This window comes from Leopardus geoffroyi, chromosome E3 (assembly GCF_018350155.1).
Source record: "Leopardus geoffroyi isolate Oge1 chromosome E3, O.geoffroyi_Oge1_pat1.0, whole genome shotgun sequence".
NCBI classification, from domain to species: Eukaryota; Metazoa; Chordata; class Mammalia; order Carnivora; family Felidae; genus Leopardus; species Leopardus geoffroyi.
In genome coordinates this window covers 22394835-22422337 of record NC_059340.1, presented here as the reverse complement: position 1 = coordinate 22422337, position 27503 = coordinate 22394835, and the positions used below count along the sequence as shown (strand labels likewise).

The window sequence follows — 27503 nt, the reverse complement described above, 5'->3', positions numbered from 1 at the left end:
TATGAAATTTATAGTGTCTGTCCTGCTCTTTGTTCTGGCTGTGTGTTAAAAGAACTGGTGTTTTTAAATTTTGGATTATGAACTCATCTGTGATGGGAACTTAATCTGTGGGTATTCTTTTGAGGCCTGGGCTTAAGGAATTTGCTTTTAGATCAGTTTTATGTTTGTCTGTCCAAGGCTCCTCTCTTTATGTGTTATTTTTTATTTTTGTTTTTTTCTGGGTCATAAAAGTGGTTTACAGTTGACCTTTGAACAACACAACCTTGAACTGTGGAGGTCACTTGTACATGGACTTTTTTTTTTTTTTACAGGACAGTACTATAAATGTAGTTTCTCTTTGTAATGATTTTATTAATAACATTTTCTTTTTTCTAGCTTACTTTATATTATAAGAATACAGTATTATATATAACATAAAAATATGTATTAATTGACTATTTAGGCTTCTGGTCAACAGAAAGATATTAGTAGTTAAGTTTTTGAAGAGTCAAAAGTTTGTGGATTTTTACTGCATCGGGGGTCAGTGCCACTAATCCCTGTGTTGTTCAAGAGTCGACTGTATATTCAAACATCAAGGGCACGTGAGGACAAGACAAGCTTATTAATTATCAGGGGAGTAATTTTTTCTCTCACTTAGAATTCAGGTCAGATCCCACAAGATCCATGTTTTCTTGGACATAAAGGTAAACTTTGTCCTGTTCCACATTTTCATTGAGAATACAGTGCTTTAAGGGCCCTAAGTTGATGTAGAAATTTCATTTCCAGCTCTCAGGGGCAAGACTTTGTCACCTTCAGCTGCCTGGGCTACAACCCAATCTTCTAAGGCTACCACATCCCCACCAAGCACCAGTTCTTCAAGATTGGCACAGTGTTAATTTATGGTGCTTGGCTCTCTGGTTTTCTGTTTCCTCTTGCCTTTTAGGCAGCTCCGCTATGCACTTGAAAGAATGCCTGTTATATTTTATCCAGAACTTCTCTATGCCTATCGGGTCCTCCATATTGTCAGGAATAGAATTTTCCAATTTACTTCTTAACCCACTGTCACCAGACCTCCACCTCCACAAGTTCATTGATGACCAGCAAGCAACAGCCAAATTCCTTGGATGCGGTTTCAGTTAGGATGTGTTCCAACCACAAGTGTTAAAATAGCTGGCTAAAAGGAGCTTAAACCACGGGGCGCCAGGGTGGCGCAGTCGGTTAAGCGTCTGACTTCAGCCAGGTCACGATCTCGCGGTCTGTGAGTTCGAGCCCCGCGTCGGGCTCTGGGCTGATGGCTCAGAGCCTGGAGCCTGTTTCCGATTCTGTGTCTCCCTCTCTCTCTGCCCCTCCCCTGTTCATGCTCTGTCTCTCTCTGTCCCCAAAAAAATAAATAAAAACGTTGAAAAAAAAAAAGAGCTTAAACCATAAAGACTCTTAATTTTTCTAAGATAGCTGGTCATTTTGGCAGTTCAATTCCATTAAGGACCTATGGCTTTTCTGTCCTTTTTTGTAATGTTTTTGAGAGAGAGAGAGAGAGAGAGAGAGAGAGAGAGAGAGAGAGAATGAGAATGCACATGTGCACTTGAGGAAGGGGCAGATGGGGGAAGAGAGAGAGAATCCCAAGCAGGCTCCACACTCAGTGCAGAGCCCAATGGGGGGCTCCATCTCACAACTGTGGGATCATGACCTGAGCCAAAATCAAGAGTTGGATGCTCAACCAACTGAGCCACACAGGCACCCCTTTCAGTCTTCGTCTTTGCCATCTTTAGCATGTTAATGATGTTCTTTAACTCATTGTCACATGGCTGTCTCCCATGACCACATCCAAGTAGCAAAATGTAGCAAGCAAGAAAAGGACTCTTTTCCTCATGAGACTCCCTCTTATCAAATAGGAAAAATCTTTCCAGAAGGTCCAAGCAGTTGACCCTCTCACCCCTCTGGCAAGAACTGTCACATGCCTACATTGGAAACATTGCTATTGGAATGTTTATAAAGGGGTTTTGTTGACAGGGAATATGAGTTGTAGAAATGTGTAAGGCAAGAAGTTCTACACCTGAACTTCACCCCTGCCTCCAGCCTCCCTGCCGCACCCTCACTCACCACCCATTCTGCCAATACAGGAAACTGAATCTAATCACTTTCTAGTAAACTCATCTGGGTGGTTTTTCTCTGCTTCAGATTTAAAGCAAGTAAAATGAAAGATTTTTCTCTTTTCAGGGGCCCCTGGGTGGCTCAATCAGTTAAGCATCCAGCTTCAGCTCAGGTCATAATTTCATGATTTGTGAGTTTGAGCCTCATATCAGGCTCTCTCCTGTCAGCACAGAGCTGGCTTTGGATCCTCTGTCCCCATCTTTCTCTGCCCGTCCGCCGCTTGTTTTCTTTCTCAAAAATAAACATTTAACAAAGAAAAAAAATCTTAAAAGAAAAAAAAGATTTTTCTCTTGTTGCTCTCCACCCTGGGGTTGATAAGCTCTGATACTCACTCAGATGAACTAACTAGTAAAGAAACCGTGTGGACCACTTTCGTTAGAAGGAGAGTCCTTCACTGTCACTTTGCAATTTGGGGGTGAGGTCCAGCAAAAGAGGATTATGTCTGAAGGCCAGATGGGCGCCAGTGGAAAGAGACAGCTCCAAATAAAAAAGTTTTGTCCTACACAATAAAGCAGAGGTGTCTGTGACACACATACTTGACTGCTTACCCCTGATGGAGTTTAAATGGTGTGATAAATTGTTTCCTGCATGTGGCAGAAGGGGGGGGGGCAGCGTGGTTAGGGTAGAAATCAGATTTGGGCCTAGACAAACAGGGAATTTACATTTCTGTACAAACAAGTTTGTGTTACCATGAAATCTGCATGTGCTACTTCTGTCTGTGTTTCTGTTGCCTCGGCCACAACATGACCCCAAGAACGGGGAGCCGACTTTATGCATCTTTAAAACCTCTCCTTCTCCTCCTCACCAGTGCCAAGCACAAGACCTGCAACATAGTAGGTGCTCTACAAAAACGTTTGTTTAATAAAAGATTGTTAGAGTGAAGGAATCAATGAGGAAAGGAGGCTACTGACGTGGGAGGAAACAAGCCCAACAGATCTTTAAACCAAATCGATTCAACTGTATCTTGATGAAGGAGACAAACCTAGAAATGCACGCACACATGCAGATTGGTAGAGAGAAATCCTGCAGGCAGAACAGAGCTAGGATCACCAAGAGGAGACAGCCTAATCAGAGAGCCAGACGGGGCCCCACCTGACTCTCACTGCAGCTGGGAAAAAAAAAAAAAAAAAAAAAAGAAAGCCTAGAAGGTTCAGCGGGCGCAGTCTCCCCACCTCCGCCCCGCTCCCGCTGCTCGGTGAGGCGGCATGGAAGCTGCGGGGCGGGGAGGCGGCGGACCAGGGCTTTCCAGAACGAGGCAGGCTGGTGTGAGCGCAAAGGCCCTGCGATTGCTGGAGCAACGGTGGCGACACTTGAGTTATTCACAAAAGGCTGGAATTCAAATGAGGCTGGCGCGGCTCCAAGTCGCAGTAGCTTAGGAGGAGGGGGAAAGGCGTATTAAGTATTCGTCAAGATCTCAGCGTTGCATGGGCTCCAAGCTTTCTCCATCTGCATCCCTCTCTCAACCAGATTTCTGCGGGGAGGGGCGGGGGACTCCTCCAGAAGCACTTTATCCGTCAGCCTGTGAGGTGGGGGTGGGGGTGGGGGGCCGAAGTTAGGCAGAATTGTCTTATCACATGATGGGGGACCTGTATCATGTGATGACTCCGGTGATGTTGGAGGCAGCATGTGACTCCCAGGGCTACGTGGGCTCAAAAACAATTTAAATACAAAAACACAAGCAGGTTCCCCTCCTCTCTTTTGCCTTTTGGTCTGGCTCTCCCTCCCTTTGGGCTGGTGCCCGACTGAATGGAAAACCCGTCATCTTGCAGGCACTAACCTGTGAGGACCGGGTACCTGGAGACCAGGCCCCCTCTGCTGGGGGTCCCCCAGGAGCTGTGCCCCATCATTCTGCAGCCCACTGACTCCCAGCCTGGTAAGTTACTGAACACTGTGAGCAATTATTTGTGAAGCTGTCCTAGGCTGCCTCATTAGCATGCACAGGACACCCTTGCTGGGCACGTTGGAAGGAAAGCGCCTGCCGGCTCCGGGGAGCTGCGGCTCTCGCTCGCGGTCCGCCGAACCTCCGCAGCCTCCCCGGAAAGCGGAGCTGCGCTGGTTACTGGTTACGTCGCGCTGGGGTGGAAGGAGCTCCCCCGTCCCTTTCCCACCTTTCCCCGCCGGCCTGCCTCTTTCCCATCTCTTGCCTTCCTCAGCCTTGCTCCTCTGAGTCTCTCTCTCACCTGCCCCCTCCCACTCCAACTCCTATTTTCTCCTCTTATTCGCCCCCCACTTCTTGTCTCTCTCCTGCTTTTCTTAGGGGTCTGTTCCCCTCACCTTTTAAAATTACTATTTTTCTGGACACCTAGATCTTCTATTCTTTCTGTCCAGAACCTGAAAGACAAGACTCTGAGGACTTGGTGATTGGAAATGCACTAATTATCCCTTCCAAAATGTTTTTCTCACTAACACAATGTACATGGCCCACTTCCTGTCGTGTGTGTGTGTGTGTGTGTGTGTGTGTGTGTGTGTGTGTGTGTGTTAGAGGGTGACTGATCTATTTCTTGGGGCCATCAGGACTGTTCCTTGGGTGGATGTTCATTGGCTAACCGGATCCCTGCTTAGCTAGATCAGCAAGTGATAGGAGGGGCAGTTACAGCAGTCAGGAGACATTGCTTTCTGACCCCAAATGTCTGACTCTGTGGGATAAGTGACGTTTTAAAGCAGGGGCCAGGATCCAGTGCTCAAGGCTTAGGACTGTATGCTTTTCAGAGGGCTGGCTCAGAGTTTGAGGCTGTACCTTTGTATAATGAGGCAGAGCATTGGTTGAAAAACTAGCCATGCAGGAGACACATGTAGATTTAATCTTGGCAGTGTCCACATTACTATAGGAAGCAGGTGTTGGCTGCGTCAGATCTAGCTTCTGGTTCACTGTTTTCCAGGTGTGCTGACACCTGTTCAGCAAGAAATAACTAACAGTTATTGAGCACAATCCACCCAACAACTCAATGAACAGGTGCAATTTCTGTCTCCAATTTAGAGATAGGCAAACTGAGACACAGAGCGGTCAGTTAGGTCACTCAACTAGTAAGTGGGTAGAGCTAGGATTCAGGGCCCAGGAAGAATCTCTCCAGAGCCTGCACAGTTACCTACTGCGATAAACTGCCTAGAAAAAAAATCCATCCACATTACTATGTGACAGGTAGTATGCAAGGTTTGGGGACACCTCTGTGAGCAAGACAGAGACAGAGACACCCTGTTCTCATGGGGTTTACAGTCCATTGGAGAAGGCAGCTATTAAACATACCACATAAGACAACATATTATTTCAAATCAGTGTATTTGCCTAGAAGAATAAGGGGGTGCCATGAGAATACGTAACTGGAGACATGCTTCAGTTGGGGGGACAAAGAGGAAGACTTGGTCAAAGGAGTCACCAATGCAATACTTAAGTTGGAACCTGAGAGAGGAGCCAGGAAGTCAAGCAGGTGAAGATCCAGGAAAAGCATTGCAGAAGGAATAATAGTATGTGTGAGGGCCTTGAGGTGGGAAAGAGCTGGGACCACCCAAAGACCAGCAAGAAGCCAGTGGGCTGAGCACAGTGTGATTGGGATGATGACAGGAGATGAGGCCATTCAGGCAACGTGGATATCTTGTAGGCCTTGCCAAAGTGACTTGGGTTGTATTCCAGGATCGATGAAAACCCATTAAAGCATTTTAAGTAGGGAGGTAGCATAATTGGATCTGCAGTATGAAAAGACTTCTTCAAGAGGTGTATCAGTTAGTTTTTGCTGCACTATAAACCACTCTGAGACATAGTGGCTTAAAACAGCCATGGGTTGTTATGCCACGGGTTGGCAGTCGCGGGTGGGATCATCTGGATGGTAGTTCTTGCTTGGGTTCACTCATGCAGCTAGTCAGCTGGCAGGCTGGCTGCAGGTAGCTGGTCCTAGATGATCTCATTCATTTGTCTGCTGATCGGCAGGAGCAGTTGAACTTGACCGGGTCATGTGTCTCCTCATCTAGTGAGCTAGCCCCGTCTTCTTCATATGACAGCTGGGTTCCAAAAGCAGCGAGGTTGGGGTGGGGGGGCCCAATGCACATGCACATTTCAAACATCCACTTGTTTCCCATTTGCTAGTGTTCCATTGGCCTAGACAAGTTGCATGGGCAAGCCCAGATTCAAGGGATGGAGAAATATGTCTCTGAACCAGAGGAGCTACAAAAAATGGGGTTCCATTTGTTTCCAGGCTACAACATGAATTGAAAATGATAATCTGGTACTGTCTTCCTCTACTGTGGGAAGGAACTGAAAACCAGGAGGAAATTTGGGGTCAATTTTACTATGATTGGAAATGAACTTAAACTTGGTCATATATCAACCTTTGTTTTCTGATTGGAACAAGTAGGAGTCTGAGCATCTGTTTTGGACATGGATCAAGAGTGTATCTAGACTGTGATATAGAAATGTCTCCTTTTCTCACAGGGTTATCTGGGAATGGCTTAGAGTCTAGGAAGACTTTGAGATTGTTACCCTAGAGTGAAATTTGGGCCGTATGGAACTCAGAATGTGTTTAAGTGTTCCAGGCAAGGCAATAGCATGTACAAAGGCCCTGAGGCAAGGAAGTGGGTGGCCTGTTTGGGAACTAGGAGACAATTTAGTTTAATGTAATTACAATGAAAATGGAATAGGAGTGGACAGATTAGAAAAAAATGCTTACGTGGTAGGAAAAGCAAGGCTTGCTGATGGATTTGAAAGGCGTTAAAGAAAAAGGACATATTAAAGCTTCCCAGGTTGGTGAACGTATTCCCAAAGTGGAAAGACTAGGAGAGGATGAGGGTATTTGCGAGGGGTGGGGGGTGGGGATGGGGATGGGGATGGGAAGGACAGAAAAAGATAAAAAATTTTATGAACTGGGTCAAATGTTGCTGAGACACTGGGTAAATTGAGGACAGAAAAGTGTCTGTCTGACTTGGAACCTTGGAGCTAGCTGAAGACTTGGACTAGAGCAGTTTTGGTGGAGCAGTGAGGATAGAAACCCTGTTGGCGTGGGTTAAGGAGTGAAGGGAGATAAGTAAACTATGAAAGGCATAATGGAAATCAGGCAGTATTTAGATATGGGGCAGGGTTAGAAGAACTGTCTTGATTTTATATTTGCTTTTTAAAAAACAATAGCAGCCTCTAGATGATGTAAACTCTCAATATGGTGCAGTTGAATGAGCAAGAGGGGATGGGATGGAAAAGTGTGTGTGAACAGATAGGTGATGACAGATTTTAATTTTTTTATAGGCGGGGATGAGGAGAAAAGATGGAACAGGCACACAAAGACTCCTAAATTTGGTACTGGGAAGATGAAGAGCTTGCTGTGTGTCAACTTTTGTTTACAACAAAGGCAAGGTCATTAGCAGAGAGTAAAGGAGATGGAAAGAGGAAAGAGAGGACATATAAACTGGTCCTCTTGGAGAGGGAGAAATAAGCACTGTAAAGGAGGGAGCAGGGTTGCTACATCAAACAGAGTGCCTATGAAGAGTATGTATTGGGTCATTTTCTCCACCGTCGTTTAAATGCTTGGGTTCAAGCACCTGGAGACGGGAGTGTCATCACGTTGAAGTTTTGCTGGACAAATCCCACAGGAGAGATGTTGAAGGGGTTTACAAGGGAGTGATGGTCCAGGTGAGCCACAGAATCTAAGTTGGGCCAGAATGGGAACGGGCCCAGGAAGGGATGGTGGAGAATGAGGAAGTGGTAGAAGGCCAATGGAAGAGAGGTTATGAAGAGGGAATGACTGCATCCTTTAGGGAACCCTGCGTCAGCATCACCTGTGAGCTTGTCAGAAATGCAGATATCAGGCCCCACTTCAGGTCTTCTGAATCCAAATCTGCATTTTAACGAGATCCTTCTGATTCAGATGCACATTAAAGACTGAGAAGTACAGATCCAAATTGCCCTATGGAAGAAGCATGGTGCTATTCTGGGCACGATGAGAAAGTAATGAACCCCAAAATGTCCCTTTCAAAGCAGATCTTGACTGAGCAAATTTCTTTTCTTTTCTTTTCTTTTTTGCCCCAGTTTTTATCTTATTTTATTTTTAGTATGCAGAATTTCAAACATAGGTAAAACTTAGTGAAATCCAGTATACCATCATTAGCTGCAATAATTTTCAACTCATGGCCAATCTTGTTTTCTTTATACCATCCCTCCCACCCAGGATTGTTTTGAATTGAATCTTAAGACTGATATAATTTCATCTATAAATATTTCATTATCGACCTGTAAAAGACAAGGACTTTCTTTTTATTTATTTTAAGTTTTTATTTGTTTATTTTGACAGAGACAGTGAGTGGGAAAGGGGAAGAGGGAGGGGAAGAAGCAGAGAGAGAGAGCTCTACATGGGGCTCAAACTCACCAACCGTGAGATTATGACCTGAGCCGAAACCAAGAGTCAGACGCTTAACCAACTGAACCACCCAGGCACTCCAAGGAATCCCTTTTTAAACACAACCACTGTTCCATCACCACATCCCAATAAAATTGCAAATAAATCCTTATTATCATCTGACCAGTTAATACTCACACATTTGCAATTGCCATGTTATTTAATTTGCAGTATTTTCTTCCATGAGTATCCAAATATCCACACATGGAAGTTGATGAATATGTCTGTTAAGTCTTCTGTAAGTTACAGGTTCCTTCTTCATTTCTTTTTTTCCCCTTGGAATTTTGTACTGAAGAAACAAGATGATTTGCCCTCTAGATTTTTCCAAAGTCTAGACTTTGCTGATTGTTTACTCATGGTATCATTTAATGTGTTCTGCTATGCTCTATATTCTCTGTAAACTGGTAATTAGATCTAAAGGGAATTGCTTTAGAAAAAGACCTTTGTGGTGAAATATATCACACATAAAGCATGTATGAAATACAGATGTAGAGCTTAAAGAATAATACCCTTGTGAAAACCACCTCCCACCGTAGAAACCTTCCAAAAACATCCCTCTTCATCTTCCCTAGAGGTAACCTTTATGTTGACTTCTGTAATAATTTTTCTGTTTTTTTTCATGTATGTGTGTATCCCTAAGCAATATATTACTAAGTTTCTCCAACTTTGTGAGTTGTATGTAAATGTAATCACACTGCATACATTTTTCTGTGGCATATGTATTTTGCCTGATATTTTTGAGATTCATTTCTGTTTATGTTTGTAGCTACAGTTCATTCAGTTTCACTGGCATATAGTAATCAACCATGTGAATGTTTTACAAATTATTTATCCATTCTACTCTCTCTTTTTTTTAATGTCTATTTTATTTTTGAGAGAGAGAGAGAGAGAGAGAGAGGGAGGGAGGGAGGGAGGGAGAGGCACATATGCGCATAAGCGGGGAAGGGACAGAGAGAAAGGGAGACAGAAGACCTGAAGATCTGTGCTGTCAGCGCAGAGCCTGATGTGGGGCTCGAACTCACAAACTGTGACATCTCGTGACCTAAGCCAAAGTCTGATGCTTAACCAACTGAGTCACCCAGATGCCCCTATGCATTCTATTCTTTATGGTTCCCCCCGACCCCGACACACATACCCAGTTGGGGCTATTATGAATAACACTGTTGTGAACATTGTCACACATGTCCTGTGTACTTGTACAAGAATTTCCCTAGGCATATACCTAGAATTGAAAATGCTGGATCATATAGTATGCCTCAGTTCAACTTAAAACGTCCAAACTGTTTTCTGCAAGCTGATTTTGTTACTTTGCAATCCTTACACCTTCTAATTTCTTTTTGTTGCCTCATTGTACCAGCTAAATCCTCTAATACAATATACTAGAAATGGTGAAAGCAATTCTCCTTGTCTCATTTTGATCTCAAAGGGAAAGCATTCAATATTACACAGTTAGGTAACATGTTTGCTGAAGGGCTTTTTTAGAGTTTTGTGGGGTTTTTTTTTAATCAGATTAAGAAAATTCCTATTTCTCCTTTGCTCCGTTTTGTTCAGCCATTAATGGGTTTTGAACTTTATCAAATATTTTTTCCTGTGTCTTTTGAGACAATAAAATTATTTTTCTACTTTATTCTTTTACTGTAGAGAATTATAATTTCTTTTTTTCCAGCTTTATCAACATATTATTAACATATAACCTGTGTAAGTGTAAGGTGTAAAATGTAATGATTTGATACACATATATATTGTGACATGATTACCACAATAAAGTTAGTTAACATCTCCATTTTCTCTCATAATTTTTTTTGTGTTTGTGGTGATAACATTTAAGATCTACTCTCTTAGCAATTTTCAATAATATAATATTTTTTTAAGTTTATTTATTTATTTTGAGAGAGGGCACGCGCATGCACATGAGCAGGGAAGGGGGGAGAGAGAGAGAATCAGAGCTGATGGCACAGAGCCCAACATGGGGCTTGATCTCACGAACCATGAGATCATGACTTGAGCTGAAATCAAGAGTCAGAGGCTTAACGCACGGAACCACCCAGGTGCCCCTATAGTATTGTTAATTATAGTCATCATGCTGTACATTAATTAGATTCCCAGAACATATAGCTTGAAGTTTGTACTCTTTGACCAACATCTCCCTCATTTTCCCCGCCCCCCGCCCAGCCCCTGGCAACCACCATTTTACTCTCTGTTTTGAGTAATTCAGATTTTTTTTTGGTTCCACATGTAAATGAGAATATACCATTATTGTCTTTCTCTGTCTGACTTATTTCATTTAACGTAATGCCCTCAGGGTCCATCCATATTGTCACAAAACACAGGATTTCCTTCTTTTTTATAGTTTAATAACATCCGTGTGTGTGTGTGTGTGTGTGTATCACAGTTTATTCAACTATCCATCAGTGAACACCTACGTTGTTTCCACGTCTTAGCTCCTGTAAATAATGCTGCAGTGAACATGAGAGAGCAATATCTCTCCAATATTGATTATATTTCCAGCAAACATATACCCAGAAATAGGATTACTGGGTCATCTGGTAGTTGTATTTTTAATTTTTTGAGGAATCCCCATACTGTTTTCCATAGTGGCTGCACCAATTTACATTCCCACCAGCAGTGCACAAGGGTTTCCTTTTTCCTACCCTCTCCAACACTTGTTCCTTGCCTTATTGATAATAGCCATATAACAGGTATACTGTGATATCTCATTGTGGTATTGGTTTACATTCCCTTGATGATTAATGATGTTAAGCATCTTTTCATGTACCTGTTATGTCATCTTTGGGAAAATGTCTATTCAAATTCCTTAATCAGATTTTTTTGTTTTTAAAAAATGTTTATTTTAGGGGCGCCCAGGTGGCTCAGTCAGTTAAGCGTCTGACTTCGGCTCAGGTCGTGATCTCACAGTTTGTAGGTTCGAGTCCCACGTCGGGCCCTGTGCCCACAGCTTGGAGCCTGGAGCCTGCTTGGAATCTGTGTCTCCCACTGTCCCTCTCCCACTCATGCTCTGTCTCTCTCTGTCTCTCAAAAATAAATAAACTTAAGGGGCGCCTGGGTGGCGCAGTCGGTTAAGCGTCCGACATCAGCCAGGTCATGATCTCGTGGTCCGTGAGTTCGAGCCCCGCGTCGGGCTCTGGGCTGATGGCTCAGAGCCTGGAGCCTGTTTCCGATTCTGTGTCTCCCTCTGTCTCTGCCCCTCCCCCGTTCATGCTCTGTCTCTGTCCCAAAAATAAATAAACGTTGAAAAAAAAATTAAAAATAAATAAATAAATAAATAAATAAATAAACTTAAAAAAAAAAAAAAAAGAGTTGGCCGCTTGACCCACTAAGCCACCCAAGTGCCCTCAGGTTTTTTTTCTATTAAGTTGTGTGAATTCCTCATATATTTGGGATATTAACTCCTAACAGATAGATGATGTGCAAATATTTTCTCCCATCCTATAGGTTGTCTTTTCATTTTGCTAAGTGTTGTTTTTTCTATGCAGAGGCTTTTTAGTTTGATGCAGTTCCACTGGTTGATTTTTGCTTTTGTTACTTGTACTTTGTTGTAATATCCTGAAAATTGTTGCTAAGACTAATGTCAAGGAACATTTCCCCTGTATTTCCCTTTAGTACATTTTACAGTTTTGGGCACTCCATTTAAGTCTTTAATCCATTCTCCTAAAACTTTTGTGAGTGGTGTAACACAGGGTCCAATTTCATTCTTCTGCATGTAAATATCCAGTTTTCTGAGCACCATTTAATGAAGAGACTATCCTTTCTTGGTTCCCTTCTCATGCATTAGTTGCCTGTATGTGTGTGGATTTACTCCTGGGCTCTCCATGCTGTTGCACTGGTTTATGTGTGTTTTTATGCCAGTACCAAACCATTTTGATTATTCCAGCTTTGTTCTTCTTTCTCAGGATTGCTTTGGCTATCCAGGGTCTTTTGTGGTTCTGTGTATATTTTAGGATTGTTTTTTCTATTTCTGTGGAAAACACCACTGAAATTTTGATAGGGATTGCATTGAATCTACAGATGGGTAGTGTGGACATTTTGATCACATTAATTCCTTCAATCTTTGTACATGGGAGGTATTTCATTTCTTTGTGTACTCTTCAGTTTTTTTCATTAGTGTCTTGCAATTTGCATTGAATAGATGTTTCATCTCCTTGCTTAAATTTATTCCTAAGTATTTTATTATTTTTGATGCCATTTAACACGGGATTTTTTTTTCAGATAGTTTGTTGTTACCATACAGAAATGCAACCGATTTTTGGAAGTTGGTTTTGTATTCTACCACCTCGCAGAATTCATTCAGTTCTAATTGTGTGTGTGTGTGTGTGTGTGTGTGTGTAGTCTTTAGGATTTTCTGTGTATAAGATCATAACATCTGCAAAGACAGTTTTACTTCTTTCTCTCTGATTTGGTTTGGATGCCTTTAAAAAAAAATTTTTTTAATGTTTATTTATTTATTTATTTATTTTTTAATTTTTTTTTCCACGTTTTTATTTATTTTTGGGACAGAGAGAGACAGAGCATGAACGGGGGAGGGGCAGAGAGAGAGGGAGACACAGAATCGGAAACAGGCTCCAGGCTCTGAGCCATCAGCCCAGAGCCCGACGCGGGGCTCAAACTCACGGACCGCGAGATCGTGACCTGGCTGAAGTCGGACGCTTAACCAACTGCGCCACCCAGGCGCCCCAATGTTTATTTATTTTTGAGACAGAGAGAGGCAGAGCATGAACGGGGGAGGGGCAGAGAGAGGGAGACACAGAATCAGAAGCAGACTCCAGGCTCTGAGCCATCAGCCCAGAGCCTGACACGGGGCTCGAACTCAGGGTCCCACGTCGAGGTCCCACACAAGATCATGACCTGAGCCAAAGTCGGACGCTCAACTGACCAAGCCCCCCAGGTGCCCCATGGTTTGGATGCCTTTTATTTCTTTTTCTTGCCTAACTGCTCTGGCCAGGACTCCCAGTACTATGTTGAATAGGAGTGGTGAGCATGGGCATCTTTCTTTTGTTCCTAGTCTTAGTGAGAAATCAGCCTTTCATTGTTGAATGTGGTGTGGGTTTGTCAGTCATATAAGGCCTTTATTATGTTGAGGTATGTTCCTTCTACACCCAGTTGGTTGAGAGTTTTTATCAGGAAAGGATGTTGAGTTTTGTCAAATATTTTTTCTCCCTCTATTGAAGTGATTATATGATTTTTATCTTCCATTTTATTGAAGTGGTATATCATATTTATTGGTTTGCAACCCAGGGATAAGCCTCATGAGTATGTTGATCATGTTGTATGACCATTTTAATACGCTGTTAAATTCATGTTGCTAGTATTTTGGTGAGAGTATTTGTGTCTATATTCATTAGGAATATTAGCCTGTAGTTTCCTTTTCTTGTGGTATCCTTATCTGTCTTTCATATCAGAGTAATGCTGGACTCACAAAAAGAGTTTGAGAGTATTCGCTCTTCTTCAATTTTTGGGAAGAGTTTGAAAAGGATTGATGTTAATTACTCTTTAAATATTTGTTAGAATTCACCAGGGAAGCCATCTGGTCCTGGGCTTTTTTTCTCTGTTGGGAGATTTTAAATTATCAGTTCAATCTCCTTACTTGTTTTTAGTCTGTTCCTATTTTCTCTTTCTTCATGATTCAGTCTTGACTGGTTGTATGTTTCTAGGAATTTATCCTTTTTTTCTAGATTATCCAATTTGTTGGTGTATAATTGTTCATAGCAGTCTCTTATGATCATCTGTATTACTGTGGTGTCAGCTGTAATGTCTCCTCTTTCATTTATTTTTTTTTCCTTTTTATTTTTTAGAGAGAGAGTGCAAGCACAAGTTGGGGAGAGGGGCAGAGGGAGAGAGAGACAGACAGAGACAGAGAAAGAGAAGGAGAATCTTAAGCTGGCTGCATGCCCTGCATGGGGCCCAATATGGGGCTTGATCCCATGACCCTGGGATCATGACCTGAACCAAAATCAAGAGTTGGTCGCTCAACTGACTGAGCCAGCCAGGTGCCCCTGTCTCCTCTTTCAGTTCTGATTTTAGTTATTTGGGTCCTCTCTTTTTCTTTGTCTGAATGAAAGTTTGTCAGTTTTGTTGATCTTTCCAAAAAACTAGCTGTTAACTTGGTTGATTTTTCCTATTGTTTTTCTGGTCTCTGTGTCATTTATTTCTGCTCCGATCTTTGTTATTTCCTTCTTTCTGCTAACCTTGGGCTTAGTGTGTTCTTCTTTTTCTAGTTCCTTAGGGGTAAAGTTATGTTTTTTATTTGTGATTTGTCTTTTTTGTTGTTGTTTAGGTTTCTGTCATTTTAATCAGGGTTGCTATGAAAAACAATACCTCAGCTAACCACTTTGTCCTCATCTTCTACCTAACTCCCATTTCCCTTCATGTATCTATAGCACAGGAACCCAAAGACCCCCCGTCCCCTTCATCCTCCTTATTCCTATTAGGGACAGATATGTCACTAAGTGGATTCAGCCTCTTCCATACAGCATGAAACAGGATAAGTAAAAAATATCTTTATGAAGAGTTTTGTTATGCTGTTATCTTAGGGTGGAGCCAGAGGCAGAGTTGAGGGCTGGGGTGAAGTTTGGACATCTTTTAGAGATCAGAGTTTTTCTCAGGGGCACAGAACCTGAGTTTGCTCAGAAAAGGGACTATGTCTAAGAGGACAGGGACTAGGCTGGGCTAGGCTGAAAGTTCTTTTCAAGAGTATTGTGAGAATAGAGACACTTTAAAACCCATTGTCCTTCCTCTTCCTGTACCTTCCCCAACTTCCAGGTAGAAGAGGAGGGGTCTCCTGAGCAGGGAATAATCACAGTTCTCTCAAGGTTTCATCTGTGATTGCTGGGATGGGCAGTGAGTATGACTTTTTCCCTGGTGCTGCCCAACCAGCTCAGGATTTTCTGTCCCTGCTGGTGAGCACCGAGACCTGAGGGATGCCAGACAGTGATACGGTTTCCTTGACTGCATCATTCCCATCCACCACTACAAAGAGGTGAACCTCTGCATCCACCAGCCTGTTGATGATGGTCTCCGGAGTCTCATGCAAGTAGCACTTGAAGACACATCTGAAGTAATGTGATCAACATTGTAGGGCTTTGGTCACTGACACATCCAGGTTACTCTAAGTTTGTTCTGCTGCTACACTGATAACATAAAACTTGGGGTAGAAGTTCACCACACACTCTTTCTCATCCACCAGTGGCAGGGCTGAGAATCCGCATTGTACAAAATGTCCAGAGGCATGTAGACAGGGGTGGTGGTGTGGGCCATAGCAGCATTGGCCTAAGTGCTAACTTGAAGTTCTTTCCAGAGAGTTAGACACGAACTCTGGCTTGGGGAATTCATCAGCAAACAATGTGAGACACTTGAGAACGTGCTTATAGGTGAATATGTACAAGGTGTTGCCCGATTCTGAGTCAATAACTGGCAGCCTGCGGATCTTATTTTGAATTAATGAAGAGACAGCATCAAATAAGCTGGCATTAGAAGCAATGCGGACAAGGGATTCAAGGAGTCCCGTACGTACACCTCCCTCCAAGTTTCTATTTTGTGCCCTTTCAGCTCATAGATCTATACCAATACTGATTGTTAATAGTGGTGTAAGATATTTAAAAATATTTTTTTAGTGTTTATTTTGAAAGAAAGAGTATGAGTGGAGGAGGAGTAGAGAGAGGGGGGAAAGGAGGATCAGAAGTGGGCTCCGTGCTGACAGCAAGGAACCCGATGCGGGGCTTGAACTCACGAACCGCGAGATCATGCCATGAGCTGAAGTCAGAGGCTCAACTAACTGAGCTCCCTAGGCGCCCCCTAGTGGTGCAAGATACTGGTGAAATCGGTGATGGCCAGCATGCCCACAAAACTTTTCTTCTTACTATCCCACAAAGGAGCAGCTCGTATACCATTAGTTGCCAAAGGGGTCGGGTGGGAGGGGGAAGCTTTCTTCACCTACAGGGAAGTATCAAATATAAACAAATTGAAGCTTGTGGGGATCAGGTCATAGCCATGATGAGACTTCATAAAAGAAGTGTACATGGAAGAGTTAGATTCTGGGGACCCTTGAGTGTGCTCATTTTCCAGAGCTGGAAACTATCCCAAGAAATGACCATGTCCTTTGCAAGAGACACTGGCTGGGTTCATTTGCTTTAGGAAGCTTTCTCTCTTTTTTTTTTTTTTCTTTTTTTAACATAAGCGTTTCTTTTCTTTTCTATGTTTTATTTATTTTTGAGAGAGAGGGAGAGAGCATGAACAGGGAAGGGGCAGAGAGAGAGGGAGACATAGAGTCTGAAACAGGCTCCAGGCTCTGAGCTGTCAGCACAGAGCCCGACTGGGGGCTTGAACTCACTTACGAACTACGAGATCATGACCTGACCCGAAGTTGGACACTTACCGATTGAACCACTCAGGTGCCCTGCTCTCTTTTTTCTTAATCAAGGCATTTATTGCTTTAAACTTCCCTTTCAGAACTGCCTTTGCTGCATCGCATAAGTTTTGGTGTGTTATGTTTCAGTTTTCCTTTGTATCAAGGTTATTTTTTGATTTCCCTTTTGACTTCTTCTTTGACCCAGTGGCTGTTCAAGAGTATGTTAATTTTCACACATTTGTGAGTTTTCCAGTTTTCCTCTTGTAGTTGATTTTTAGTTTCATATCATTGTGGTCAGAGAAGATATTTGATATATCAGTCATCTTACATTTGCTAAGAATTGTTCTGCAACCTAACATATGATCCTAGAGAGTGTGCTTCAGAAAAATATGTATTCTGCTGTTGGGTGGAATGTTCTGCCTATATTTGGTCTAAGGTATAATTCAAGTCCAATGTTTGCTTATTGATTTTCTGTCTGCATAATCTATGCATTGTTGAAAGTGAGTTCAGAAGCCCTCGGTTATTATTGTAGTGTTATTTCTCCCTTTAGATCTATTAGTATTTGCTTAATATATTTAGGTGCTCTGATAGTGGGTGCATATATATTTATAGTTGTTATATTCTCTTGATGAATTAACCCCTTTGTCATTATATAATGACCTTTGTCGTCTATTGTTACAATTTTTTTTTTAATTTTTTTTCAACGTTTTATTTATTTTTGGGACAGAGAGAGACAGAGCATGAACGGGGGAGGGGCAGAGAGAGAGGGAGACACAGAATCGGAAACAGGCTCCAGGCTCTGAGCCATCAGCCCAGAGCTTGACGCGGGGCTCGAACTCACGGACTGCGAGATCGTGACCTGGCTGAAGTCGGACGCTTAACCAACTGCGCCACCCAGGCGCCCCTATTGTTAAAATTTTTTAATGTTTATTTATTTACTTTGAGAGAGAGAGTGTGTGTGCACATGCCCAGGAGTGGGCAGGGGAGGAGCAGAGAGAGAGAGAGAGAGAGAGAGAGAGAGAATCCCAAACAGGCTCCACGCTGATAATGGTGGAGGCTGGATCTCATGAATAGTGAGATCATGACCTGAGCCAAAATCAAGAGTTGAATGCTTAACTGACTGAGCCACCCAGCCCCATTTGTTACAATTTTTTTTAAGTTTGTTTATTTATTTTAAGAGAGAGCAAGCATGGGAGAGGCAGAGAGAGGGAGAGAGAGAGAATCCCAAGCAGGCTCTGCACTGTCGGCACAGAGCCCAATGCAGGGCTCCAGATCAGGACCTGAGTGGAAATCAAGCAAGAGTCGGATGCTTAACTGACTGAGCCCCCCAGGACCCCCACAATTTTTGACTTAAAGTCTATTTTGCTGATATAAGTATCAGCTCCTGCTCTCTTGGTTTCTGTTTGCATGGAATATATTTTTCTACCCCTTCACTTTGAGTCTATGTATGTTGTTAAGGCTGAAGTCTCTTGTAGGCAACATATAGTCAGTTGTATTTTTTAATCCATTCAGTCATTCTATGCCTTTTGATAGGAAAATTTAATTTATTTATATTTGAAGTGATTATTGATAGGTGAGTATTTATTAATGCCATCTTACTGTTTTCTGGTTGTTTTGTTCCTTGTTTCTTTCTTCCTCTTTTGTTGTCTTTCTTTGTGAGTTGATGATTTCCCATAGTAATAAGCTTTGATTCTCTTCTCTTTCCCTTTTGTGGATCTACTATAGGTTTTTATTTATGGTTATCATGAGAATTGTATAAAATGTCTTTTAGAATTAAGAGTCTATTTTAAGATGATAACTTAGCTTTGATCATATACAAAAATTCTACCCTTTTACTCCCCTCATGTATTTTATGTTTTTGATGTCACCATTTATCTCTTTTATATTGTGTATCCACTAACATATCATTGTAGCTATAGTTACTTTTAGTACTTTGGTCCTTTAAACCTTTACACTACACTTAAGAGATTAACACACAACTATATTACAGTATTAGTATTCTGAATTTGACTATACCTTTGCCAGTATGTTTTATATTTTCATATATTTTCACATTCCTAATTAGTGTCCCTTCATTTCTGCTTCAAGAATTCCTTTCAGCATTTCTTTTAAGGCAGGTCTACTGATGATGAACACCCTCAGCTTCTGTTTGGAAAAATCTTTATCTCTCCTTCATTACTCAAAACAACTTTTCCAGGTAAATTATTCTTGGTTGATTGTTTGTTTGTTTTCCTTTCAACAGTTTGAATATATCATTCCACTCTCTCCTGACCTATAAGGTTTCTGCTGAGAAATCCTCTGTAGCCTTATGGGGCTTCTCATATATGTGAGAATTTTTTTTAAATCTTGTTCCTTTAAAAATTCTCTCTTTTTCTTTGTTTTTATATAGTTTTATTATAAAGTGTCTTAAAATCATTTTGGATTAAAATTTTGGGTGACTTATTAACCTCATGAATTTTGGATGTCCAAATCTCTCCCCCCAAATATGAGAAGTTCTCAGCCATTATTTCTTTATTATTTTTTTAAAGATTTTTATTTTTTTAAGTATTCTCTACACCCACCGTGAGGCTTGAACCCACAACCTTGAGATCAAGAGTTGCATGCTCTAGTGACTGAGCCAGCCAGATGCTCCAGGCATTATTTCTTTAAATAAGCTTTCTACCTCTTTTCCCCACTCTTCTCCTTCTGGGAATCCACTAAGGCATGGTTTCTTTTAATGGTATCCCATAATTCATGTAGGCTTTTTTACTCTTTCATTTCTTTTTTTTCTTTTTGCTCTTCTGACTGGATGATTTCAACATTTATTTATTTTTGGGACAGAGAGAGACAGAGCATGAATGGGGGAGGGGCAGAGAGAGAGGGAGACACAGAATCGGAAACAGGCTCCAGGCTCTGAGCCATCAGCCCAGAGCCCGACGCGGGGCTCGAACTCCCGGACCGCGAGATCGTGACCTGGCTGAAGTCGGACACTTAACCGACTGCGCCACCCAGGCGCCCCATGACTGGATGATTTCAAATGATCTGCCTTCTAGCTCACAAATTCTTTCTTCTGCTTGGTTGAGTCTACTGTTGAGCTTTCTATTGATTTCTTCATTTTAGTTATTCTTCAGCTCTAGGATTTCTGTGGATTTTTTAAAATGTTTATTTATTTTGAGAGTGAGAGAGAGAGCACGAGTGTGGGAGGGGCAGAGAGAGAGGGAGAGAATCCCAAGCAGGCTCCATTCTGCCAGCACAGATCCTGAGGTGGGGCACAATCCCACACACTGTGAGATCATGACCTGTGCCAAAATCAGAGTCAGATGCTCAATTGACTGAGCCACTCAGGCACAGTTTTGTTTTTTTTTTAATGGCTTTTTTTTTAATGGTTTCTGCTTCTTGTTGAACTTCTCCTTTTGTTCATGCATTGTTTTCCTAATTTCATTTAGTTGTTTATCTGTATTTTCTTGCAGCTCACAGAATTTCTTTAAGAGTGTTATTCTGATTTCTTTGTCAGACAGTTCATAGATCTCCATTTCTTTAGATCAGTTGTTGGAATTTCATTAGTTTCTTTTGGTCATGTCATGTTTCCTTGATTATTCATGATCCTTGTGGTCTTGTTTTTGGTGTCTGCACAGTTGGGGAAGTAGCCACCTCTTCCAGTCTTTTGAGACTGGCTTCAACAGGTAAAACCTTTCACCAGTTGGCCTATCCAGAGATTCTGAGTGGGCCATCTGGGGGTGCCCATAGATGGGCTTGCTATTGGAGTCCTTGGGTAGGCAGACCTGGTGCTTGGGTAGATAGTGGTGGACCTGGATCCTGAGTCTACAGGGATCCCCCTGGTCCTGGGGATCACTGGGGTGAGCCAGCATCTGGATCCAGGTGGACTAGTAGTACTTGTCCAATGAATGATTTGCAGACTGTTGATCTTCAATAGTAGTGCAAATGTAGGAATACAAGAGTGATCTGTTGGATGAGGAAGAAAATCAGTACAACTTCTAATTATATTTATTCCTTACCTCATTTCTATTAGTTTCCATCTCGTGAATGTTCTGTAATATACTGAACGTTGCATACGGTAGTATGTGCACGTACATAAACTATAAATAAATACACACATTTGTGGGGGTGCAGGCCCAATATGTATACTGTTGAAGTAAGTGTTCAAATGACTGTATGGGACCATTACTCTAAACCACTGCCTTCTGCTTTCTCTTCAAAAAGAATATAGCTGATTAACTTACGGCTTTCTTAATTACTAGCAGACCTGAAGATGTGTTTTTGCCACCTTGATAGAACTGTATTTTCTAAGTATCCATAAAACAGTATCATCTACCAGGGATAGTGATTTTAGAAACTTTATCTATTATCATGGGTCTCACTCCCTGAGAGTAAATTGGAAAGGGTAAAATAGAGAATGTATTTTCTGTGCCTCATGAAGTTAACTAGTTGTTATTATAGACACAATGAGAATTAATTCTGTTCTCTGACCACCTGAGAATAACATTTTTAAGGTAAGGAATTGCCTATTCATTGAGACATAAGTCAGTAAATGGAGTCGACTAATGATAGACCGGGGAACAATCAGATAAAATGTAGTAAATTATGTTCTGTCATATTGTAATTCTTAATAACTCAGCTGTCACTCTAGACATTTTTGCATCTTTATCTGGATAACGGAAAGAAATAAAATGTAGGCTATTACAGACGAGGTAAAAATCCTAGGATGTGGGTGGAAGAAAAGACTTTATAAAGTAGACTCTTAAATGGGGTGCTGACAGGTGAGTGAGAGTTCACCAAGGTGACAAGGGGAGAGATGGAAGAGAACGTTTCAGAGGGAGCCAAATGCACAGACACAGATGGAAGGTCACTGAGGAATGGAAGGGGGTGTGGCATGGGTGTGGCATGGCTGTGGCTCTGTGTGTTCGGAAGAGAGTACAGGAAGGGGAGGTCAAAGAGAGGCTACCGGATAACATGGTCATTAGGAGTTAGACAAGCCTGGGATCACGTTTCTGCTCAGCCTCCTACTAGTTCTGTGATCGTAAGCAAGTACCTCTGTAATATTCATAATTCCCTATCTGTAAGTGTGTAATAACAACACTAGCACCTACCTCCAAGTGCTACTGTGAATTTAAAATAAGAATCCATTTGAAATGCTCAGATTGGCGCTGATCACGTGATCTCATTTAAGGTCTCGGGGATATTGCCATTGTTATACCAATAACAACTTACACACACACACACACACACACACACACACACACACACTAATGACAACTGTAAGATTATGGGATGGCTTATATACCACATCAAAGAATTCAGGCTTTATCTTTCGGGTCAGTATTCCTAAAATGGGATCCGTTTGTCTGTAAAACAAATGGTCTTCAAGTTGTTAGACAGCTTCTGTGACATAGGCAATGGGAAAATAGGTGCTTAAGAATTGTATACATTTGAAAAGGAAGAAAAATTATCAAGTACCATTATTCTCCTAATAATGGTCCAAGGATGCAGATGGCTCAAAATGGTCAGACTCTTAACAAGGTGTAGTTGAAATTCAGTCAGTAGGATACATAGTTTATTTTAACTATATCACGTGCATGTTATTGTTTATGGGTGGAAAATTTGCATTTTTTGTTGTTACTCTTATGTTTTGTTATGGTTCTGATGAACAAAAATAGATTAATGACTATAAAGTGGTTCGTTGAAGTGTAAAAGCAAAGACAAAAATAGTAATACAAACACGGCAAGTCAGAAGCATAATTAGGGAACAGGACTTCAGGATCTGTTGGGACAAGAGCATCTGTGAATGTGATGATTTCATCCAAGATGCTGAAAGGCAACGTGTGAATGGGAAGTGTGGCTATGAATATCTAAAAACTGGATTATTTTGAGGAAGGGATTTATCCCCCTCTTCTCTCTAATGTACACTCTATTAGAAAACTCTGTCCGAGAGCTTCATGACGCCTTCAGAGATTTCATGTCATTTCCAAAGTAGAATAACATAGCTGGTTCACCAGTAGATTTTCCTGAACTAAGTACAAAATGTTTTGTGATATGAGATTAATTTTATTTCTAAATGTGAAGAGGCTAAACAACAGCAACAACAGATGCAAGCACTGCTGTGGTCAGCATTCTTATAAAACCAGCCTCGGGACTCCTGGGTGGCTCAGTCGGTTACACATTTGACTCTTGATTTTGGCTGAGGTCATGATCTCATAGTTCGGGGGATTGAGCCCCAAGTTGGGCTCTGCACTGGCAGTGCAGAGCCTGCTTGGGATTCTCTCTCTCTGCCCTTCTGCTGCTCTCTCTCTCTCTCTCTTTCTCTCAAAATAAATAAGTAAGCCGGCCTCAAATTCAGCACAAATGCTAGGAGAAAAGCAAAGGTAGCCATAAGCAAACCTAATGACAGGGTTGTATGCTGCATAACACAAATGGCATACAAATATGGTGGAAGTATTATTATCATGGTGATATTTTGTTTTACAGCTGAGTCTGAAACACTAGTAGGGAAGGTCTGAACCAGCTCTTTGCATCCCGGTGGTACATATATAAAAGAGAAAGACACACTTGGTATTTTTGACTTCTCTTAATCAGTTAACTTAATATTTTTGTGAGACACGGTGCAGATTAGAAGCATCTCTGAGGTAATGCTCATCATGGAGGACCAGCCGTGTGTCCGGCTAAGAAAGGTTTGCTGTATCAGTATCTATCACTACAATAATGCAACACAATCTCACAGTCACTTAAACACTGAGAATGTATTGATCTCGCGAGTCTGTAGGCCAACAGGTGGTTCTCCCATCTCAGCTAGGCTCACCCCAGTGTCATCGATAAGATGTGGGCAGGGTCAGCTACATAATTTATGGAGCTCAGTGCAAAATAAAAATGCAGGTCCCCTTAATGAAAAATTACTAAGAATTTAAAGATAGTGACAGCAGAACATTAAACCAAGCATGGGGCCTTCTTAACACAGAGCCCCTTTGTGACTACAAACGTCACATGACCCTGAAACCAGCCTGGACTGTGGGTCGTGTGGGCAGTTCTGTTGCTGCTGGCTGGGTTTTTTCATATGTCCAGGTATCAGCTTGGCTAGTCTGGGATAGACTTATCTGGGACAACTGGGGTAGCTCTACACCATGCGTCCCATCCTTCAGCAGACTAGCCCAGGCGTGTTCTTATGGCAAAGGCATAGGAGCAAGAACAAGCCAGCCCAAATATGCAAGCACTCATCAAGTCTCTGCCTTGTCACAATCACTGACATCCCACGGGGCTGCAGCAGAGTCACATGGCCATCTCACAGATGAGGAGAGAGGATACTACAATATGATAGGAGGAGGAAGGGCATGGAACTGTGCCATTTTGACCATCAACCTCACTTGACTACTCAAAAATGGTTGTATCCAAGTGCTAAATGGCCCACCGCTTTACTTACTAAGAACAGTTATGCATCCTGATCTTAATTAAGGGTTGAAGATGTCATGAAAATTGTTAGCACCATCAAATCTCAGTCACTGAGCATATGTCTTTCCTGTGTTTTTTGTGCAGATACGGGTGGCAGGTACCAAAACTACTTTTCCACACTGAAGCATGCTGGCTGTCCCGGGGAAGGTACTCATGTGAATAGTCAAAATGAAGGAGGAGATAAGATTTCTTTATAACACTGATGATCCCATGAAAGACCAGAAATCATAAATCTGGTCCTTGTTGTCGTTATCAGCATTGTGAAGAAATGTTATCTCTGATTTCAAGTGATATGTCAACACACTGTGGTCAGGAGCTTGAAAAGCTTGAACTTCTCCTTTCAGGCCCAACATAATAGGATATAATGTGCTGAGGATATTCAGTGCTGAGGATAAGGTATCAGGAAATTGAACTTTGAGGCAGGAGGCTTCGCAGGCAGGCATTGACAGCACTTGATTTTCTTCATTTTCTGGAGAAAGAAATCAATGACGTATTATTTAATAACCATACACAAGCCTAGGAATCACAGAGGGATTCTTTGCAAGAGCTGAACCCAAACAAAAAACAAAAAGCAGTTCATTTGCAACTATCACCCCAGTGAGGCCGTCCAACCTTTGAAGGGATCCAACCTTTGAACGGATCGTTCTTAGACTTAGCGGGTCATGAAAGTGGTCTTTAATGAGAAACGTCACCGCTGTTTCTAAGTATATGTCCCATCCGACTTCATAAAATCCCATCTCTCAGGGCCACTAAACATTTTCTGCTTTAACCAGTAGCCCATAATTCTTAGTTAGTGCTTTCTCATTCAGTGCAACAAAAATAAGTTGCATCTGTGATTAATCCAGATACATATTTATTTTAATTATATACTTTAAATCGACTACAAACAACAGTCTCCCTTTTACTGATCTGATATTTCTCACCACTCTGCTTTTGCAATTTTTAACTCTTTCTTCCTCAGTTCAGGATCTGAGTATATTCAAAGACTTCTAGCAGTAGCTCTATCCAAACTCTTGCTACTTGTTATCCAAAATTCAGGCACCAAGTATGTGCAAATCCTCCTGGATCCTTTGCTATATGAACTTGTTTTCTAAACTCAAACTTAGGAGATAAATACAATTGGACAGCAAGGGATACTTGAATATTATTAATTTTAAGTTATTACATCTTAATTTTATTATTTAAAAAACTGATGGATATTTACTTAAAAGGGGAGGTTTGCAAATGCTCCAGACAGCCAGTAAGTTGTTATTAGATACTGAAAATTTAAGAGACACTACTTTGCTTTAGGTGATGGGGGGTAGGTTAGGGCATTGAAAGATGCAAAGATTTTATTTTATTTTTTTTTTAATTTTTTTTTTAACATTTATTTTTGAGACAGAGAGAGAGACAGAGCATGAATGGGGGAGGAGCAGAGAGAGAGGGAGACACAGAATGGGAAGCAGGCTCCAGGCTCTGAGCCATCAGCCCAGAGCCCGACACGGGGCTCGAACTCACGGACTGCGAGATCGTGAGATCGTGACCTGAGCTGAAGTCGGACGCTTAACCGACTGAGCCACCCAGGCTCCCCAAAGATGCAAAGATTTTAAACAGAGGGTAAAATAGAGGCAAATTTGTATTTTCAGAAGATTACCCAAGTAATATAGTGCTAGGTTTGGAAGATGGTGCATAAACCTTGATGCTGGCAGACTTTAACTTAGTCTAATCTTTCCACAAATATCTGAGTACCTAAGGAGTACCAGTAACAAAGTTCAGATTTGGGGACACAAACGTAAAACTGAGATGGGGCCTCTTGTCATGGATCCAGCCTCGTGGAAGAGATATGTATTCAAACAAATTAGCCAAATGGTTAAAATGCAGTTGTGTTAAGCACTGGTGAAGACTCAGGAGTGGACCTGAGATGTGGTATGGACATGGAATGGACATACTTAGAGAAAGATTAACACAGAGGTGAGAGAGGAAGGAATTAAAAGATGATCCCAGGGGGCGCCTGGGTGGCTTGGTGGGTTGGGTGACCGACTTCGGCTCAGGTCATGATCTCACGGCCCATGAGTTCGAGCCCCGCATCAGGCTCTGTGCTGACCGCTCAGAGCCTGCAGCCTGTTTCAGATTTTGTGTCTCCCTCTCTCTCTGCCCCTCCCCTGTTCATGCTCTGTCTCTCTCTGTCTCAAAAATAAATAAACATTGAAAAAAATTTAAAAAAAATAGTAAAATAAAAGATGATTCCAGGTCCCTGGTTCAGAGGACGGGGTTATTAATAAAGAAAAGGTAGGGGCACCTGGGTGGCTCAGTCATTTGAGTGTCCAACTCTTGATTTCAGCTCACGTCATAATCTCACGGTTTGTGAGATCAAACCCTGGGTCGGGCTCTCTTTTTCACAGCATGGAGCCTGCTTGGGATTCTCTCTCTCCCTTTCTCTCTGCCCCTCCCTCCCTCACGTCTCTCATAAATAAACAAACAATTAAAAAAAAGATTGTCTCTCTCCCTCTGCCCCTCCCCCACTTACAAACGCATGTGCGTGCTCTCTCTAAAATAAAAAAAAATTTTTTTTGGATTAAAAAAATAAAATTAAAAAAGAGACAGAAGGGGGCGCCTGGATGGCTCAGTTGGTTAAGCATCAGACTTCCACTCAGGTCATGATCTCGTGGTTCTTGGGTTTGAGCCCCATGTCGGGCTCTGTGCTGACAGCTCAGAGCCTGGAGCCTGCTTCGAATTCTGTGTGTCCCTCTCTCTCTGCCCCTCCCTTTCTCACATTCTCTCTCTCTCTCTCAAAAATAAATAAACATTAAACATTTTTTTTTTTTTTTAAAGAGAGAAGGAATTCAAGAGGAGGAGCAGGTTTGTGGTCTTTTGATAATTAAGTTTTGCACATGATGAATTTGAGCTGCCTTTCAGATATGTAGAATAATTGTCCAGAGTGTGTATATAAATGTGGAGAGAGAAATATGAACTGCAGATACATATTTGGGGATGTAGGATGGACTAGTTGCCATGGATATTGACTCAGCTTGTCCAGTGCTCTTTCTCCAGCCCCAGCCAAGGCCACAGGCAACTCTTTCATTAGGACATGATATTTTTTTCAACCAGTTTCCATCTCTTAACCTCCTACTTTGAACCTATCCACTTTGGTTTAGTTTATATTTGTTTTCTAACATTTTAACTCTGTATTTCCATTATGGAAAAGTTTTTTTGTTTTTTGT

At 41.8% G+C, this 27503-nt stretch overlaps 1 long non-coding RNA gene and 1 pseudogene across 1 annotated transcript; one reads left to right on the top strand and one right to left on the bottom strand.

Annotated features, from left to right (window-relative positions):
• The first annotated feature begins 3721 nt into the window (after nt 1-3721).
• LOC123589205 lies at nt 3722-7773 on the top strand. Its single transcript, XR_006708215.1, has 2 exons — nt 3722-4003; nt 7358-7773. It is a non-coding gene; the product is annotated as an uncharacterized LOC123589205 (long non-coding RNA).
• A 6772-nt stretch (nt 7774-14545) lies between these two features.
• On the bottom strand, nt 14546-16553 carry LOC123589203 (annotated as a pseudogene).
• Between the last annotated feature and the right edge of the window lie 10950 nt (nt 16554-27503).